Below are 16,972 nucleotides of genomic sequence, written 5' to 3' on the forward strand. Positions count from 1 at the left end.
GGGAGACCTGACCATGCAGAAACATGAAAATAATAGCTACCACCTGATGCTAACTGACCCATAGTACAACTTACCTTATATGTCACCTGTGGTTCAGGATTGAGACCCACTTGGATCGTTTCTCATCTCATTTATTATGGGAGTTCTTTCTTATGCATGGAAATTTAAAAGCAATGGATATTTCAGGTTCCTAAGGTCATTTTAATTTAGCTATTGCTATGGGCTGACAGTGTCCCCCTCAAAATCTGTTTATTTGCCGAAGTTCCAACTCCCAGTACTTCTGAATGTAATACATTTGGAGATAGGGCCTTCAAGGAGGTAACATGAGGTCCTATAGGTGGGCCATAATCAACGTGACTATGTTTGGAGATGGGGCCTTCAAAGAGATGATTAATTTTAACTGAGGTCACTAGGGCGGAGCCCTAATCCTATAAGAGAGGGAGGAGACACCAGGGGTGTGTATGCACAGAGGAAAGGTGGAGAAAGGACACAGCAACAAGCTGGTCATCTGCAAGCCAAGGACAGAGGCCTCTGGAGAAACCAAATCTCCCTACACCATGATCTTGGACTTCCAGCCTCCAGCACTGGGTGAAAATTAATTTCTCTTGTTTAAGCTATGAGTCTGTGGTATTTTATTATGGCAGCCCTAGCAAACTAGTACAGATTTTATTCATTTATATGTTTGGTACCTAAGTATTTACTGCACACTTGCTATATGTGAGGACAATCTATTAGGGCAGGTAGGACAAAAGTGATGCAGAAAAAAAAAGTGAGGCCAGAAAATCTTATTTATAGAAATAAGTAGTATAGTAAGAACTGAAATTCAGGCTTCTCTAATTCCTCATATACTGTGTCTGCCTCTGTCTTTGAGGAAGAGTGGCTATTTTGGAAGATTTTTCAAGATACTAGAAGTGTTTTGATGATCCATGGCTGTGTAACAAACCACCTGCCAAACTCAGTGGCTTAAAAACAATAGCACTTCATTGTTTCTCATTATTCTGTGGACTGATTCAGCTAGATAGTTCTTCAGCTCCATGTGGTGTATTTGAGGTCACTCATGCATCAGATTCAGCTGGGAACTCAGCTGCTGATGGAATGTTCATGATGGCCCCTCATCCTTTGGGGCATCTCTCCACATGGCCTTTCATCATTTAGTCATCTAGTTTGAGCTTCTGTACAGCATGGCACCTGGCTTGCCAAGGGACAGAGTTCCAAAAGGACAAGTTTCAATGTGCAAATACTTATCAAGCCTCAGATTGCATCACACTTGCTAATGTTCCCTAGTCCACTAGATAAGCTCAGAGTCGATGAAGGAGATTACATAAAGGCATGCCTCCTGAGAGGTGGGAGTCATTAAGGAACCCTTTGTAAGCTGACTTTTTAACAGTCTACCACAAGAAGAAAGCTGAAGGTTGCCCTTAATTCGATGTTGGTGCTACGAATGTGGGAGACTCCCAGGATGCTAGCAAGAAATACACACATATAACTGGGTTATCGCATTGCACCAGGAATTCATAGATCTCTGTGCTAATGCTCTACTATTACTGTTCCTCCTCCAATCATTTGTACATCATTTGGCTTTGGGCTCTCTACCAAAGAGAGCTCAGCTCTCTTTCTTTTTCTCTCGTTATTTTGAATTTAAAATATCAAAGAATTTATGATTGTTCCAACTAGTCACCTTCTTACATCCTTGTTATGCAGAGCTTCAGGTGCAATCCCATTTTAGGCCACTGGAGCATAGGCCTACTCCGTCCAGATGGCTGTTACCAGAGGAGAGGGTCACATAGTGAGAGCATGTTGAATTTCACAGAAGTAGACGGGGCCTAAGAAAAGAAGCCCTTGATGGAAGCTGTAGTGAATATTCTGAGTCTTGACCTGTGTATGTTTTTGGCTTATCATTGCATTGTTCCATGGATGTCCTCTAATGACATGGTAATGTTAAAAGATCTTTCCCGGGCTTCCCTGGTGGCGCAGTGGTTGGGAGTCCACCTGCCGATGCAGGGGACACGGGTTCGTGCCCCGGTCCGGGAAGATCCCACATGCCGCGGAGCGGCTGGGCCCTTGAGCCATGGCCGCTGAGCCTGCGCGTCCGGAGCCTGTGCTCCGCAACGGGAGAGGCCACAACAGTGAGAGGCCCGCGTACCGCAAAAAAAAAAAAAGAAAAAAAGATCTTCCCCTTTGAACGTACAAATCCTTGTGCAAGGACTCACTAGCACTGCCTTGGCTCAGAGTAATCATTTACCTGGTTTTGTGAATAGTGAGACACAAACCAAGATGATTTAAGGAAGCTGTCTCTTTGGCACTATATTTCCAGGGAATTTTGTCCCTACCTTCATTACTACTCCTAAATTTTTGAGGACCCACGGGTTCAAAATATCCCAGAATGTCAATGAATCCTTGACATCCACAGGAGAAAATGAAACAGTTGAGAGCTGCCAAAATTACGAATAACACTATAACATATAGTTGCCAGAAGTATAACTGACACATTTAAGTGAGCCTTTTGTTTCATTAAGATGAGTTACCTTGCATGTGAAGGTAGTGTACCATAAAGCAATGTTTAGCTGTTGATGCCAAGCAATCCTGTTATTACTGATCTATGTTTCTCTAAGAACCTCACTCTCCCACCCTCTGCAATGAGTTTCATACTTCAACTCTCTCCTCACACTTTCCATCTAGCCCCACTCACCACTTTATCTAATGACCTTGTCTTATATGTTGCTGAAGAAAACATAGATTATGACCCAGATATGTCTGAATCTTCCCGTCTCCAAATCTACACACACGAACGCACCTTGATTCATCTCTCCTTTCCTCCTGCGTCCACACTCGCCACATGTGCTCCGGATCCCTTCCATTTTCATCATCCCAAAGACTTTCTTACTGCAGGAATTTATTCTCTTTTCTGTAAATTCACTTTCTATCATATCTGTTCAATCATACAAACCCCTTCATTGACACTATAGCCCCCTTCAGTTACCATTCCGTTGTTCTCTATTGCTTAAATCCTCAAAAATATTGTCTACACATTTTCTCTCTTAGTCCACATCTTTTTTTTAATCCTTCAACTCGTTCCATTCTTGCTTCCTTCCATATAAAGAAATTGTTTTTTCAAGGTTACTAGATACTTCCACATTTCAAAATCCTCAAAGTTCTTATTCTGCATAATCCATCAGTAACTCTCATCGAAGTTGATTTCTCCCATCTTTAAGGCCATGGCTTTCGTTTCCACTTACCTCACTGAATATCCCTCCTGTCTCCTTTCCTTATCTCCTCCTATAAGTATTGGAGTTATATACAACTCAGTACAGAAATCCCTTCTCTCTCTCATTCTCTCCCTAGATAATTTAATTCATGATCAGGGCTTTAGATGCCATCTGCATTTTGACAGATACCAAATCATCTTTGAAGGCATCTCCTTGATGCTGGTCATTTTCACATACACATTTCATATTCACTTTAATTTTGTATTTCATATTTGCTCAAATATTTCATAAACACCTTTCCTTTCCTCCCGTTCCTCCTCCAGTCTTCTCTAATCTAATAAATAATCCATCCACTTGACTAAGCTGTAATCCTGGGAATACCTTAAGCCATAATAATTTAATCTGAGTTTCTGCTAAGAGTTTATCTTACATGCTTTAAATCCTATATCAATTAAAATTATGTTTAGAACAATTTCCAAGCATTGAATCACAACTGCATATTAAATACAGATTAAAGGACAAAGTCATACTTTATAATGACCTTTGCCATTGACACCTCTGAGCGCACTCGCTCACTCTCTCTCTCTTTGGTCCAGATCTGCATCCACTAAAATAAATTAATACTGCGTTTTTACAGATCCTTTTGGTAGAAGCAGCAGGTTCACAAGCCTATTCATGGGCTTACCCACAAGTGCTTTACTAAAATAATCATCAATTCAGGGTGTTATACTGGGCTTCCCTGGTGGCGCAGTGGTTGAGAGTCCGCCTGCCGATTCAGGGGATGGGGACGCGGGTTCGTGCCCCGGTCTGGGAAGATCCCACATGCCGCGGAGCAGCTGGGCCCGTGAGCCATGGCCGCTGAGCCTGCGCGTCCAGAGCCTGTGCTCTGCAACGGGAGAGGCCACAACAGTGAGAAGCCCTCGTACCGCAAAAAAAAAAAAAAAAAAAAAAGGTGTTATACTCTTCTGTTATGTTTGAGAGCAGTAAGATTTCCCTTTTTGTATGTTTTTCAGTGACATTTTTATACCTGTGTAAGGCACTGTAGGCAATGAACCTGTGCCAAATAAGGGGCTATGGTTGACAAGTCCAAAGTTGAGCCAATTTTTTTTCATTTTATTTCCCCCAAACCTGTTGATTACCCCCATTGGGATGAGTCACATATTATTCATTGTGGATAATGTAAATCATCTCAGGGATTTATCAGTGTTGTTGGAGCGCCTGTCCTGGTTTGACTCTAGATATATGTTATCTCTAAATTATTTTGAAGACCTTGGCTAACTATTACACCAGGAAAATGGGGGTATTTCAGCTGTGTGAGAACTTAGCAAACATTTTGACATAATACATGAGACTTCAATTTTGGTATGGTATTATTTTCTAGTTATTTAGAGTTTAAAATAATAAATATTACTTGTGATAATTTTGGTTTTTAAATTCTCTTTCAACAGTAATGAAGAAAATATGTGAACTTTTCTCTAATGTTTTATGTTAACTTTTTATTAAAGTTTCACTACTTATATCTTGCTTTCCTTCTTTTTCTATTGAATTTTTGAAGAACTTCTGATTTTAAAAAATCAGTAAACCAAAATTATTGCCGTAAGTAATGTGTGGCTCTTCATACCTAATCCATTAAAATCTGGAATCAGATTCTAGAATTTTAACAAGCATTTCAGTTGAGTAATCATTTATTGAGCACTTTCTATGTAGCTAGCACTGAAACAAGTAGCTTCACAAGGTCAGCATTAATGGTGTGAATGATGCAGCCTACCTGCTGGCTCGTTTGGCAGGCATCGCTAATTTTTAACTACAGTCTTTCAAAATGAATTCAGCTGAAGCCTTCTTTGCAGTCAGTCTCAATATAGGTCACTTTGATGCCAGACACATTATATTTACAATTTCAGTTTTAGCAGGGTCAAGATTTGTGAAGGGTCTGAGATTTTAGCCTACTTGCAAGCTAATGGATTATCCTGTTACCTTTTCATGGATGCTAGCAAGAGACATGAGACTCCTGGGTCTGAGACAAAGGATGTATTACTGAAGGCACAGCAAGTAGCATGAGCATCAGGATATTTTATTTTGATTCCCTGAGACCCAGTCCTCGTAAGGAAAGAGGACAGATGATACCTGCCCTTGTAGTTGTGTTAGAACCCTAAGCCTAGGGAATGTAAAACTTTTATAACGGGAAGTAAGTCTGCTTGCCCTTTGCTCCAGAGAGAGAAATTATTTCTGTTTTGCAAGGCTGTTGCTACACAAAGATCTTTGAAAAGATAGACTTTAACAAAGGGTCGTCTGTGTTTTTGCTTGTAAGACACATAAGACATGTTTTTGCTTATAGATACACAGAAGACCCAAGGAGAACTGTCTCCCAGTAAACAATATTTTTTGTATCAAAGGATACACTCAGGACTTCATTCTCTTCAAGCTATTGTATATCACACATTCTTCTCCAGAAAACAGGAAGATAATTAAAATTGTTTGTATTTTAATAGGTGAATCAAGGCACTCTGTATACAGCTAGGAACCAATCTAAGCAACCAGTTTAAGATGAAGCGATCAAAGTTAATAATCTTTAGCTTTCAGTTGGCACACAGGTACTGTATCTGGATTGGGGCCAAGTACCTTTTTAGTATTACATTAAGAAAATTAGCATAAAGGCCATTTTAACAGTTTTGATTATTCTTTTTGAGCAGTCTTGCTATTAAATGTAGATCTCAGTCTTAGTCTCTTTAAAAATTTACCAAATTAGTATCTTTTTTCTTTGCTTATTATAGACATTTCCTAATATACACAAAAGTAGGGAAAAGATTATAATGAACTATATGTATACATCACCCAATTTAATCAATTTGTCAACTCATGGCCAATCTTGTTTTCTCTTTCTGTCTCCCTTTATTATTTTAAAGGAATCTCCGATATCACATCATTTTATTTGGGTTATGTCTTAAAGGAAGCTATTTTTGTTGTTTTCCCTTCTCTGCTCATTACATTCTGATAAGTTTGTTCTGGTGTCTGTGCATATTTGGAAAGCTGTCTGCCCAATTGTATATTTGAATCTCATTCGGAGGCTTGATATATAGGTATATTGTACTGTATTTTTGTCATATTTTTATTCTTTAATAGTACTCTTTTTACTCATAAGGATGGGAATCCCAATATGATCATATTTGGGCACTGAAGGAAGAGGATCTGAATTTTTCCTTTTGATACAAAAGACAAATCCTTGTTTTGGATAATTTCTTTATAACCCAGCAAAGATGTTGGTATGCCTTTCTCTCAGGAGATACAAAGCCATGAAATTCCTTTAGACCTGCTAGGGTGACCTGTAACTCTGAAAATTCCTATAACCTTCCTTAGTTAATTAGTTCATCCAAGCCATGAATCAGTCTTCTCGTTTCCATCTGAGCCTTTTCCAGTTTATCTACAGCTTTAGCAATGAGTTGCCGGAAGATGAAATCAGAGCTCAGGCTTCAAAACAGAGCTGGCCCCATATTCCGTAGAGACCTAGGTCTGTATGTTGAGATAAAAGGAGATTCTAGTAGAGCTTCTGATTTGGTACACCTGTTTACGTTAATCTCTCAGAAGTACAAAGTAAGGCTTCCTTTCAACTTTAGAGCATTCTCCTGGGAGACAGTGACTTGTCTGTTATAGTTCAGGTGCTAACTCTTAACATACATAGAATTATCTTAAATTTGTGGTTCAGATACTATTATCCTATAGCCCCATAATAGATAGGCCAACTTAACTGTATATAGGGTGGGGCAGGAGATGGTGACGCAAAAAGGAAGCAATCTTCCCTTAAGGATAAGGTTGTTGATTGTATCCATCACGGTAAACTAAATAAATCGACAGTGTAGAATAAATGTCTCACAGATTGGAATTGCTAAATAAGAGGAAAGAACCAAGCAAGCAGGGAAGGTTAAAAATGAGTGTTTGGCAAGGGGCTGGAAGTTCAGGATCCAAGTCTGGAGTAGTGACAGTTTAATGGCATCTGTCTTAGGGAATCAAATAAATTTTAGGGAGAGAAGAAAATCATTGCCACTGCAACCTTGTACAAAGGCACTGGCGTGTAGCCATCAGAGGATCAAAAACAAAATGAAAGAACATTGGTGAACTTGCTTTGTTTAGTGTTTTGGGTTTTTTTGTTTTTTATTCCTGTTGTTGTTTGGTTGGTTTTCTAAGCAGTTCCTTTTGGACACTGCAAATTTTTTCTTGTGAAGCATACCAGCAACCTTTATGGTGCTCTCTGGTCACTGAGGAAAGTTTTTTCCTAGGTTTTCAACGTATTTTCACATGCACTACTGTAGAATTTTTAGGAAGAAAATTCAAGATTATTCCACATGTACAATATAGTGGCACTTATGAATATAACTTAATTTTCTATTTTCATATCATTTTAGGTAAGAATTTTAAGAAAATGACTATACTTGTCCATGCTGATGTCTTTGGTAATGTGTTATCTATGGAATACCCGTTGTGAATGTATCACGTGTTAATTATAGTTAACTCTTTTTCTTAGTTCTCTACCACATAAAATCTTCTGGAGACAAACATTTTTCATAAAAATCAACAATTAACATTTTACAGTTTTGCATGTGACAATTTTATCTTTTATTCCCCTTCACAGGAAAACACAAGAAGATCTTTAAATAGAATATTAAAAGATTCCTTTTTGGAGAGCACCAGCCATACTTCTCCAATAGCTTCTAATAATACTAAGTAGGGAGGAACAGTGCACTGAATCACAGTTTTGCAGTGTTATACAATCGCTTAAGGTCAGTTACATAAGGAAATAGGCAAATAAGGCAAAAGCAAACTTGTGCATTTGTGAAAAAACCCAAGGTTCATGGAACAGAAATGGCAATCGGTTAAGCGTTGGCAGCATTCAGGATCTTATTCATCACTCATCAGCTTTTCAGGTTGCTTGTTGCAATAAGCTTTTTTTTAGGTTATTTATACCTTATGATTGCAGAGGGAATGTGAGGAGAAATTTCCAGTAATTAAACACAGTCTTACTGATTTCTTAAGATCTTTATCTTAAGGCCTTTACTAGGTCTCAAGATCTTCAAATAACTGACTTAAAAGGACTGGGAGTGGAAATCTCCGATGTGAAAGGATCTGCTTTGATAATCCTCTCTCCAATTTGCAACTCACTATCTGGTGACACAAGGACCTATAGTATCAGGAAGTCCAGGAGCCCCTATAAATGCAGGTGCATTGTTCGCAGTCCTTCGTTTGCCAGGGAAAAATCCTCCGTTAGTTCTGCTCCAAAAAATGCTTGGCCTCAAAGAGAACTCAAGGGAATTTGCAGGAATGGGTCATATATAGGTTTGGCACCATCTTGTTTCTCTACATGATTCCCCTTCCAGCACAACTTGTGCTGTTTTTTGGCATCTTAAAGTCACTCCACTGCTGCAAAATAACTTCAAATGCTTCAAAAGCAACTCACTCTCCTCCTAATGTCCCCTGAACACCTTCAATTTAGTCTGATTTCAGGTAGGTTTTGATAGGAAAGCAAACTGATTAAACTAATTCACCACTATTCAACTCAGCCAATATTTATTGTTCTTTGTCCTTGGGGCTGTCCTAGGTGCTGGGGATATAACAATGAACAAAATACAGCCTCTGCCTTCAAGGTGGACACAATTTGAGGATGTCAGGGCCCCATGTAAAAGGAATATCACAGCCACAGGAGCCAAGTACTACCATAAAGAAGGAGGATGCCAGGGACCATGCCAGGAGCTTTACAATATGTTACCTTATTTAATCCTCACTGTGTCCCTCGGAGAGAGGGTTTAACACCTCCACATTTTTGGATTAGGAAACACCCGCATGAAGATTTTGAGTAAAATAATATACCTTAATGGCACAGCAGAGAAAGGAATGAGAGAGTGGCATTTGACATTAACCTAGAATTAGGATGAGAAGTTTGAGCATGGCTGAGACAGAGGAAGCGTTCAGCACTAAAAGCTGTAAGTGGATTGCTTCCCTCCTTAAAAAATGCTCAGAAATGCGAAATCAAGCAGAGAATGAGACTCACCATGTGGAAAGAGGTCTTCACATTAAGCAACCCTGACTCAGTTGCCCTTGAGATTTGTTGTTACTGCAGTATATTTCTCCTCATCATTACTACTGAGTGTGGCCAGAGAGTGGCCATGGACCATTCACTTGGCTTCTCTTAGCGCAGGGAAATAATTTGCAAAACTTTACTGAACGTCAATGGAGGATGAATACAATGCAGGGAGGTTAAGAGCATGGTAGATGACCGAGTGTTGATTTTCCAATCCTACTATAGATTCTTCATTGCCTGGGCTCCCCTGTCTTGACCAGTGCCCCTATCTTCCAGTTTCTGTGGGAAAGTAGGAGCCTCATTTTAATACTCAACAATTAGCAAGCACATATGGTCTAATTACATAGACTAAGCTCCCTCTCATGTCTTCTAGTTCTTTTCCACTAGTTTACCCCATCTCTTCAAAATCACCCACCTGTTGTTTCAGGGGAGTTGAATTCAATCTCTTTTGTGGTAATAGTCTTGAATAAAGTCATCTTTGCCTGTTTAATGCTGTCCAGTGCAGGTTTTCTTTGACAGCACACGCACACAAGGCAACCTGAAATTCCAGGTAAAACAAGCATCACATAAACCTTACAAGCAACGCATACTCCATTTGGGAAATTAAGATGCAGTGTGACTGGGCTCTTGGTGGAGTGTCAGAATGAGGCTCCTTTGTGCAGTCTTTGCAGGGTGGCACTGAAATTGTGAGCTTTGGAACCATGGAGGAATATTATGTACTTCAGAAACTACACTGCTAGTTTCTGAGGTAAATAATATTTACTCAGTCATTAGAGTGAAAATGCTATTTATGCCTTTCAATTTTGCAGTTGCCTGTAAACAAAGCAAGGAATAAAACTCTGGTTACAGAATAAAATATAAATGTTTTCAACCTTGATAATGTGAAGTGCAGAGGTGGGAAAAGGGAAGGAGAGAGACAGCGAAGGATGAGGGTTGGGGTGTGAATACAGCTGATGGAAAAAATGAAGGTAAAAATATTTTATTAAAAACTAAAAAAGAGATCTAATAGTGTTGGGCTATATTGGGGAATGCGAAGAGGATAAAGAATTTTAAGCATTTTAAATACTTACAGTTATAAGAGTAACTCATAATTTTTAAAGTCGATAAATCAACAGATAATATATAAGTATGACATTTAAAATACAAGTATGGTATTTGAAAACGAAGAACTAAAACCAGAAATTAAATTATTACCTCTGAAAAGGAGTTTGGGGTGGGGGGCAACATACTCGTTGGGATGGGATGGGAGACTTTGTTTTATTATAAACATTTTTGTGTTACTTAATTTTTTTAGCCATACCACTTATTATTTTGATAAACAAAACATTATATTTGAATATTCCTTCTTTGGATTTTCTCTTTGACTGCCTTGTGCTGGTTCTTTTCCTTCTTGAATCTCCTGCCCCAGGGCAGCCTCCAAATCTCCCAGAATCCCATTCCCCTCTGAGCTCAGTTCTCTGAGTCCTTACATCTCTCTCCTATTCTTAGTCAGTGAGTTTAGTCCTTTCTTTCTTTCTTTTTTTCTTTTTTTCCTCTGATTTATTTTTCCTCTCAAAGGAGCTCAATGCAATATTGAGGTTCACCATAATTTTCAAGGGGAGTCTGAAGTTTGTGAAACTGGTGAATGTCCCGAGAAGGCCCAGGAGATTTTTTTTTTTAGCATCTTTATTGGAGTATAATTGCTTTACAGTGTTGTTTTAGTTTCTGCTGTATAACAAAGTGCATCAGCTATATGTATACATATATCCCCACATCCCCTCCCTCTTGCGTCTCCCTCCCACCCTCCCTATCCCACCCCTCTAGGTGGTCACAAAGCACCAAGCTGATCTCCCTGTGCTATGCAGCTGCTTCCCACTAGCTATCTATTTTATATTTGGTAGTGTATATATGTCTATGCCACTCTCTCACTTCATCTCAGCTTACCCTTCCCCCTGTTGGACTGTTGGTGGGAATGTAAATTGATACAGCCACCATGGAGAACAGTATGGAGGTTCCTTAAAAAACTAAAAATAGAACTACCATATGACCCAGCAATCCTACTACTGGGGATACACCCTGAGAAAACTGTAATTCAAAAAGAGTCATGTACCACAATGTTCATTGCAGCACTATTTACAATAACCAGGACATGGAAGCAACCTAAGTGTCCATCAACAGATGAATGGATAAAGAAGATGTGGCACATATATACAATGGAATATTACTCAGCCATAAAAAGAAACGGAATTGAGTTATTTGTAGTGAGGTGGATGGCCCTAGAGTCTGTCATACAGAGTGAAGTAAGTCAGAAAGAGAAAAACAAATACTGTATGCTAACACATACACATGGAATCTAAAAAAAAAAAAAAGAAAAGTTCTGATGAACCTAGGGGCAGGACAGGAATAAAGACGCAGATGTAGTCCTTTCTTTTCCCCATGCTTGCCTCCCACTCAGCAAACAAAGGACCCAACAGATACCAGAATCCACCCTTCTTAGAGGGCGGCAGGGTATTATCAATAACAAAATGCAACAAAACATGCCAGAACTAAAATTTCTTGTCACAATTTTTTCATCATAACTTGAAAACCTCATTCTCCTGATAATCTTTGGCATATTTGTAGAAGGCTAGTTGGCTTTCCCTTTCATCTCAGTTATCTCTTCTCCTGAAATCTTCCTTGTTTTAAGCTACATTGTCTACAAGCTACAAAGGTTTTCAACTCTTTGTCATATGCTTCTTTAAACTCTTTGTCATATTCTGGAAACTTCTCAATCCTTTTTGTTCTCCTTTGGAAAAGTGTCTGTTAATCTCCTGTTTAATGGTTGGCTCCCAGGATGCAACAGGATATTCTCACTATTACCCAGGACTAGATGGGAGAGGACAGGCCAACCCCTGTCTTGGATTCAGATATGCGGGGGTGGGGTTGACTCTAAAATTAAATGCCAATTTTTATGTGGCTAAAGTGGTTACACTCTTCCACTAATTCCAGTTGTCTGGTATGGATGCTTATTGGGGACTGAGTCTTGTGTGCTTACTATTCCTTAATTCCTATTAAATATTAATTTTGGGGGGCAAATGCATATTTGCTGATACAAGGGATAATCTTGAGAAGCAACAGGAGGTATAATTTTATAAAATATCACTTTTTAACCTCTTCCCTGTGTTAGTTTATTGCCTAATAATAATTATATCTTTACTTCCTGAACTCCAGTTTACTGTAATAAACAATTCTGAAGGGTCTATTCCATTTAAGGGCTTATCACTTGGTTGGAAATTGGGAAGTTGGCAGGTACTAAGGGCCAGATGAGACGGGTGCTAAGGCATCATGGATTGAGGGAAAGTGGGATTCACTCTGAGCAAGTAAAGGGTGAGTGGGGGATGATGCTTGACTGTTGATCTCCAGTTAGTGACTTGGCGCTATTTAGAAGGAGGGCAAAAAAATGAGAAGAGATAAGTATGTCACAGGTGGGTGGTCTAAAAAGCTGAGTGATCTCGTTAACGAGTCCAGGCTCGGTTTGCTCGCCGCATGACAGGCCAGTGAATCAGAGATGAGGTGTTCAGGCAAGGAACACGACTTTATTCAGACAGCTGGCAGACCGAGGAGATGGTAGACTAGTGTCTCTGAAAAACCATCGTATCAGGGTCTGATTGCCAGTTTCTTTTATAGAATCAGAGAGGGAGAGACGGTGAGGAAGTAAAGTAAAAGGGCCATCAGTCTTGCAAAACATCTCCTGGAATGACCAACCTCGGTGAGGGGATGTGTTAGTTCCTTTTTTCTTGCAGGCATACACAGGTGGACAGGGTAACCTGAAGCAGGCCATTATGTATGATCATAATGACAAAAGCAACAAAAAGCAAAGGTTAAAGTGAAAGAAGCAGATTGTACATGGAGTCTGATTTAGCTCTTCCCTGTTACAATCTGTTGAGAAAAATAAAATATTGAATTAAGGTAAGTCAAAAATGGAATGAATTTCTGAAAACAAAGAAAAATTGGGTTCATTAAAAACCACGGAAGTAGAATCTGTACCGAAGACTCTATGGGTAACATTACTGCAAAACTGTCCTGCATCCATGTCCAGCATGCAATGTCATTTGTAGCACGTGATAGTGAGTAGCCATTGTTCAAATGAATTAATGAACAGATAAAATGAAAGACTTTAACTCCATGGCTTCCATAACCCCTTCCAACTATGACATCCTATATATCTAAAATCTCCAAGCCCTCATTCTCATTCTTTCAGCTTTGGAGCTCTCTGCGAGTCTATGCAATCCCTTCCAAGTGAGCCACATACATGGCAGCTGACACAAAGAAGCCACCTGCAAAAGATAAATCCTGCCCAATTCCTGTCTTATCCTCCACTTTTCCCTCACTGCTCTTTGCTTTCAGCCATTTTGATCTTAGGTCTCCATTGCTGTAGTTGCAGTCACTGTTTTTATCCTGGATGGTGTCAACTATTCCTTTGAACTCTTATTTTGTCCTGACTTGGCTTTCCATGGGGTCTCAGCTTTGTGCTTTTCCTGGTGTAGAGGTCTCCCAAAGATGTGGGGAATCCTACCTTCGCTTCCATCTATCATGATGAGGAGGAATGGGCCACATTTCTTCGACATGAATCCTCTTGTACTATCACAATCTCTCTTCCTTTCTAGCTTTGCAAAGATTTGCTGTTGTTGCTGTCTTCACTTCCTTCCCTCCCATTCACTCCTGCACCCACTGCAGCCCCTATTTTGTCTTCATCCCTACACTTCACTTTGCTTACCAAGATGGCCAGTGAGCCATCACGCTGTTGCTGTCTTCAGAGGGGATGCCTTAATCCTTAACTTACTTGACTATGACCAGAGTTAAACATCCCCTTCTTCTATCTCTTTGAGGGCTCTTCCCTTTCTTAGGATCCATTTCCTTCATTTGTTCCTGGGATCTTCTTTGGGATCTCTTCCCTCCTAGCTCTGCAAACTAAAACTGGAAGACCATTTTCTTCCATTTCCAAGACCACTGTCAACTATCACCCATCTCCTCAAACCTCTCCCTTGAGTTTTGGACCTAAATATCTTCCCACATACTAGGCAGCAACCCTACTCCATTGTCAGATCACATATTATGAAGGGAATCATATTTTCCAAAAACTGTAACATTAAATCAGTATCATCTGCTTAATCAGAATATATAGTTGCTGGAATTGTTTATATTTCTGACTGTTAAAAATCTTAGTTATGATCTTAGAATATTAAAATAAAAATTATTGAACCATTTATGAAAATAATATTAGCTAACACTTATTAGGCATGTACTGTGTTCCAGGAACTGGCTTTTTTAAAAATTATCTATTTAAAAAATTTTATTGGAGTATAGTTGATTTACAGTGTTGTGCTAGTTTCAGGTGTACAGCACAGTGATTCAGTTATATGTATACACATACTCTTTTTCACATTCTTTCCCATATAGGTTATTACCAATATTGAGTGGAGTTCCCAGTGCTACACAGTAGGTCCTTGTTGGTTATCCATCAGTATTCTATATACAGTAGTGTGCGTATGTTAATCCCAAGCTCCTGATTTTTCCTCCTCAATACCACATTTCCCCTTTGGTAACCATAAGTTTGTTTTCAAAATTGTGAGTCTGTTTCTGTTTTGTAAATAAGCTCATTTATATCATTTTTTAGAAAATTAGATTCCACATATGAGTGATACCATATGATATCTGTCTTTGTCTTACTTCACTTAGGATGATCTCTAGGTCCATCCATGTTGCTGCAAATGGCATTATTTAGTTCTTTTTTATGGCTAATATTCCATTGTATATATGTACCACATCTTCTTTATTCATTCCTCTGTCGATGGACATTTAGGTTGCTTTCATTTTATTGGCTCTTGTAAATAGTTCTTCTATATGAACATTGGGGTGCACGTATCTTGACTTGAATCCATGCCCTAATGTCAGTGCCCAAGTTCTTGGTCATCTGGTTGTACTTTGTTTCAAGAAAAACTGAGAAACTGTAGGAAATTGTTAATGAAACATTAAAAGACATTATAAAAGAGATCAAATAGATGATTAGATGAAATGACTCTCTTTGAAGATGAAGGTAGAAAAGAACTCTGGAACTAGGTTGAAAATGTGAGGAAAACCCAATACAAAGTAGAAAACCTCAATGCTATACTCAACATGAAAGATCTTAACGTAGAAATACGGGCACAATTAAATCACTGCTGTCAATATGTTGCTTTTTCAGGAGACTGCTGATTTTGTTTATAATGAGATGTATAAAATATATACAAAATTAAAAGGCATTAATAAAAATTATCAGCCAATAAGATCTTCTAGAAAGGTATACAGTTTTTTTGGTACAATGAGATTTGTTTTTTCATTAGTCACTGGAGAATTTTTTTTCTTCTATTATGAATTCTCCTCCTGCCCCCACAAATACATTGGCAAAGCCTGGAAAGCTTGACAAGATCAATAGTAAACCATAAAAAGAAGAAACTATAAGTACTGGTGGTTTGAGGAAAAAGCTTGACATGGATTAAGGAGACCCAGGGTCTGCTAAGGTGAACAATCCTCTGGTCTGCCCGTGACTGGGATTCATGTCCTGGGAAACACTTTAGTCCCAGGCTAATCAGCATTGTGGTCCCAGCTAGATCCACTTTCATGAATTGTAAACTTTGCAACTTCAGGCAAATCCCTGAGCCTTTCTAATCCCACGCTGCTCATCTACAAAGTGAGTCATCCCACCATGTAATGTGGCTGCGTGGGCAGACCCACTGCTGAGTCCAAGCAGGGTGTGCCATTAGGGAGCAGGGACTGCGAGGGGACCCTGGATGTGGCGCTCCAGCTGTGTCCCGGACTTCTCCATAACACATAAAATCCATGTATGATTGTGTTTTACTCTCCTCTGTAGCTACCATTAGAGTCTGACACATGGTTTGCAATCAGCAAATCCATGTTGGATAAACAAATAGGTCAGGGACAGGTGGTCACAGTGCACATCCCTTTCTGTTCCTTTTCCGTCACCCCCACCCCTCAACGGCATCTTTCTGTGTCACTCTCCATCACATAAAAATTCTGAGTTTACCATATCCATGCCAAATGGGAGATCAGAGAGAGGCTCTTGGGAGACAAAAATATTGTAACAAATCTTGGGTCCATGGGTAGGAGGTGGGGTGGGAGGCAGGGCATCCCAACCTTTCCATGGGGGTCTATTTATACTAGCTCTGCTGCTGCTTCCAAGGATGAAATATAATTAAAGCATACAGTTTTTTTTAAATTTTGTTATTATTAACATCTTTATTGGAGTATAATTGCTTTAGAATTTTGTGTCCGTTTATGCTGTATAATGAAGTGAAGCAGCTATACATATACATATGTTCCCATATCCCCTCCCTCTTGCATTTCCCTTCTATCCTCTCTATCCTACCCCTCTACGTGGTCACAAAGCATGATCTCCCTGTGCTATGTGGCTGCTTGCCACTAACTACCTGTTTTATATTTGGTAGTGTATATATGTCAGTACCACTCTCTCACTATGTCCCAGCTTACCTTTCCCCTTCCCTGTGTCCTCAAGTTCATTCTCTATGTCTGCATCTTTATTCATGTCCTGCTCCTAGGTTCTTCAGAACAATTTTTTTTTGGATTCCATATATATGTGTTAGCATACGGTATTTGTTTTTCTCTTTCTGACTTACTTCACTCTGTATGCCAGACTCTAGGTCCATCCACCTCACTACAAACA

Source organism: Delphinapterus leucas, chromosome 18 (assembly GCF_059928025.1).
Source record: "Delphinapterus leucas isolate spDelLeu-1000000601 "Yukka" chromosome 18, BTC_Dleu_Yukka2, whole genome shotgun sequence".
Taxonomy (NCBI): Eukaryota; Metazoa; Chordata; class Mammalia; order Artiodactyla; family Monodontidae; genus Delphinapterus; species Delphinapterus leucas.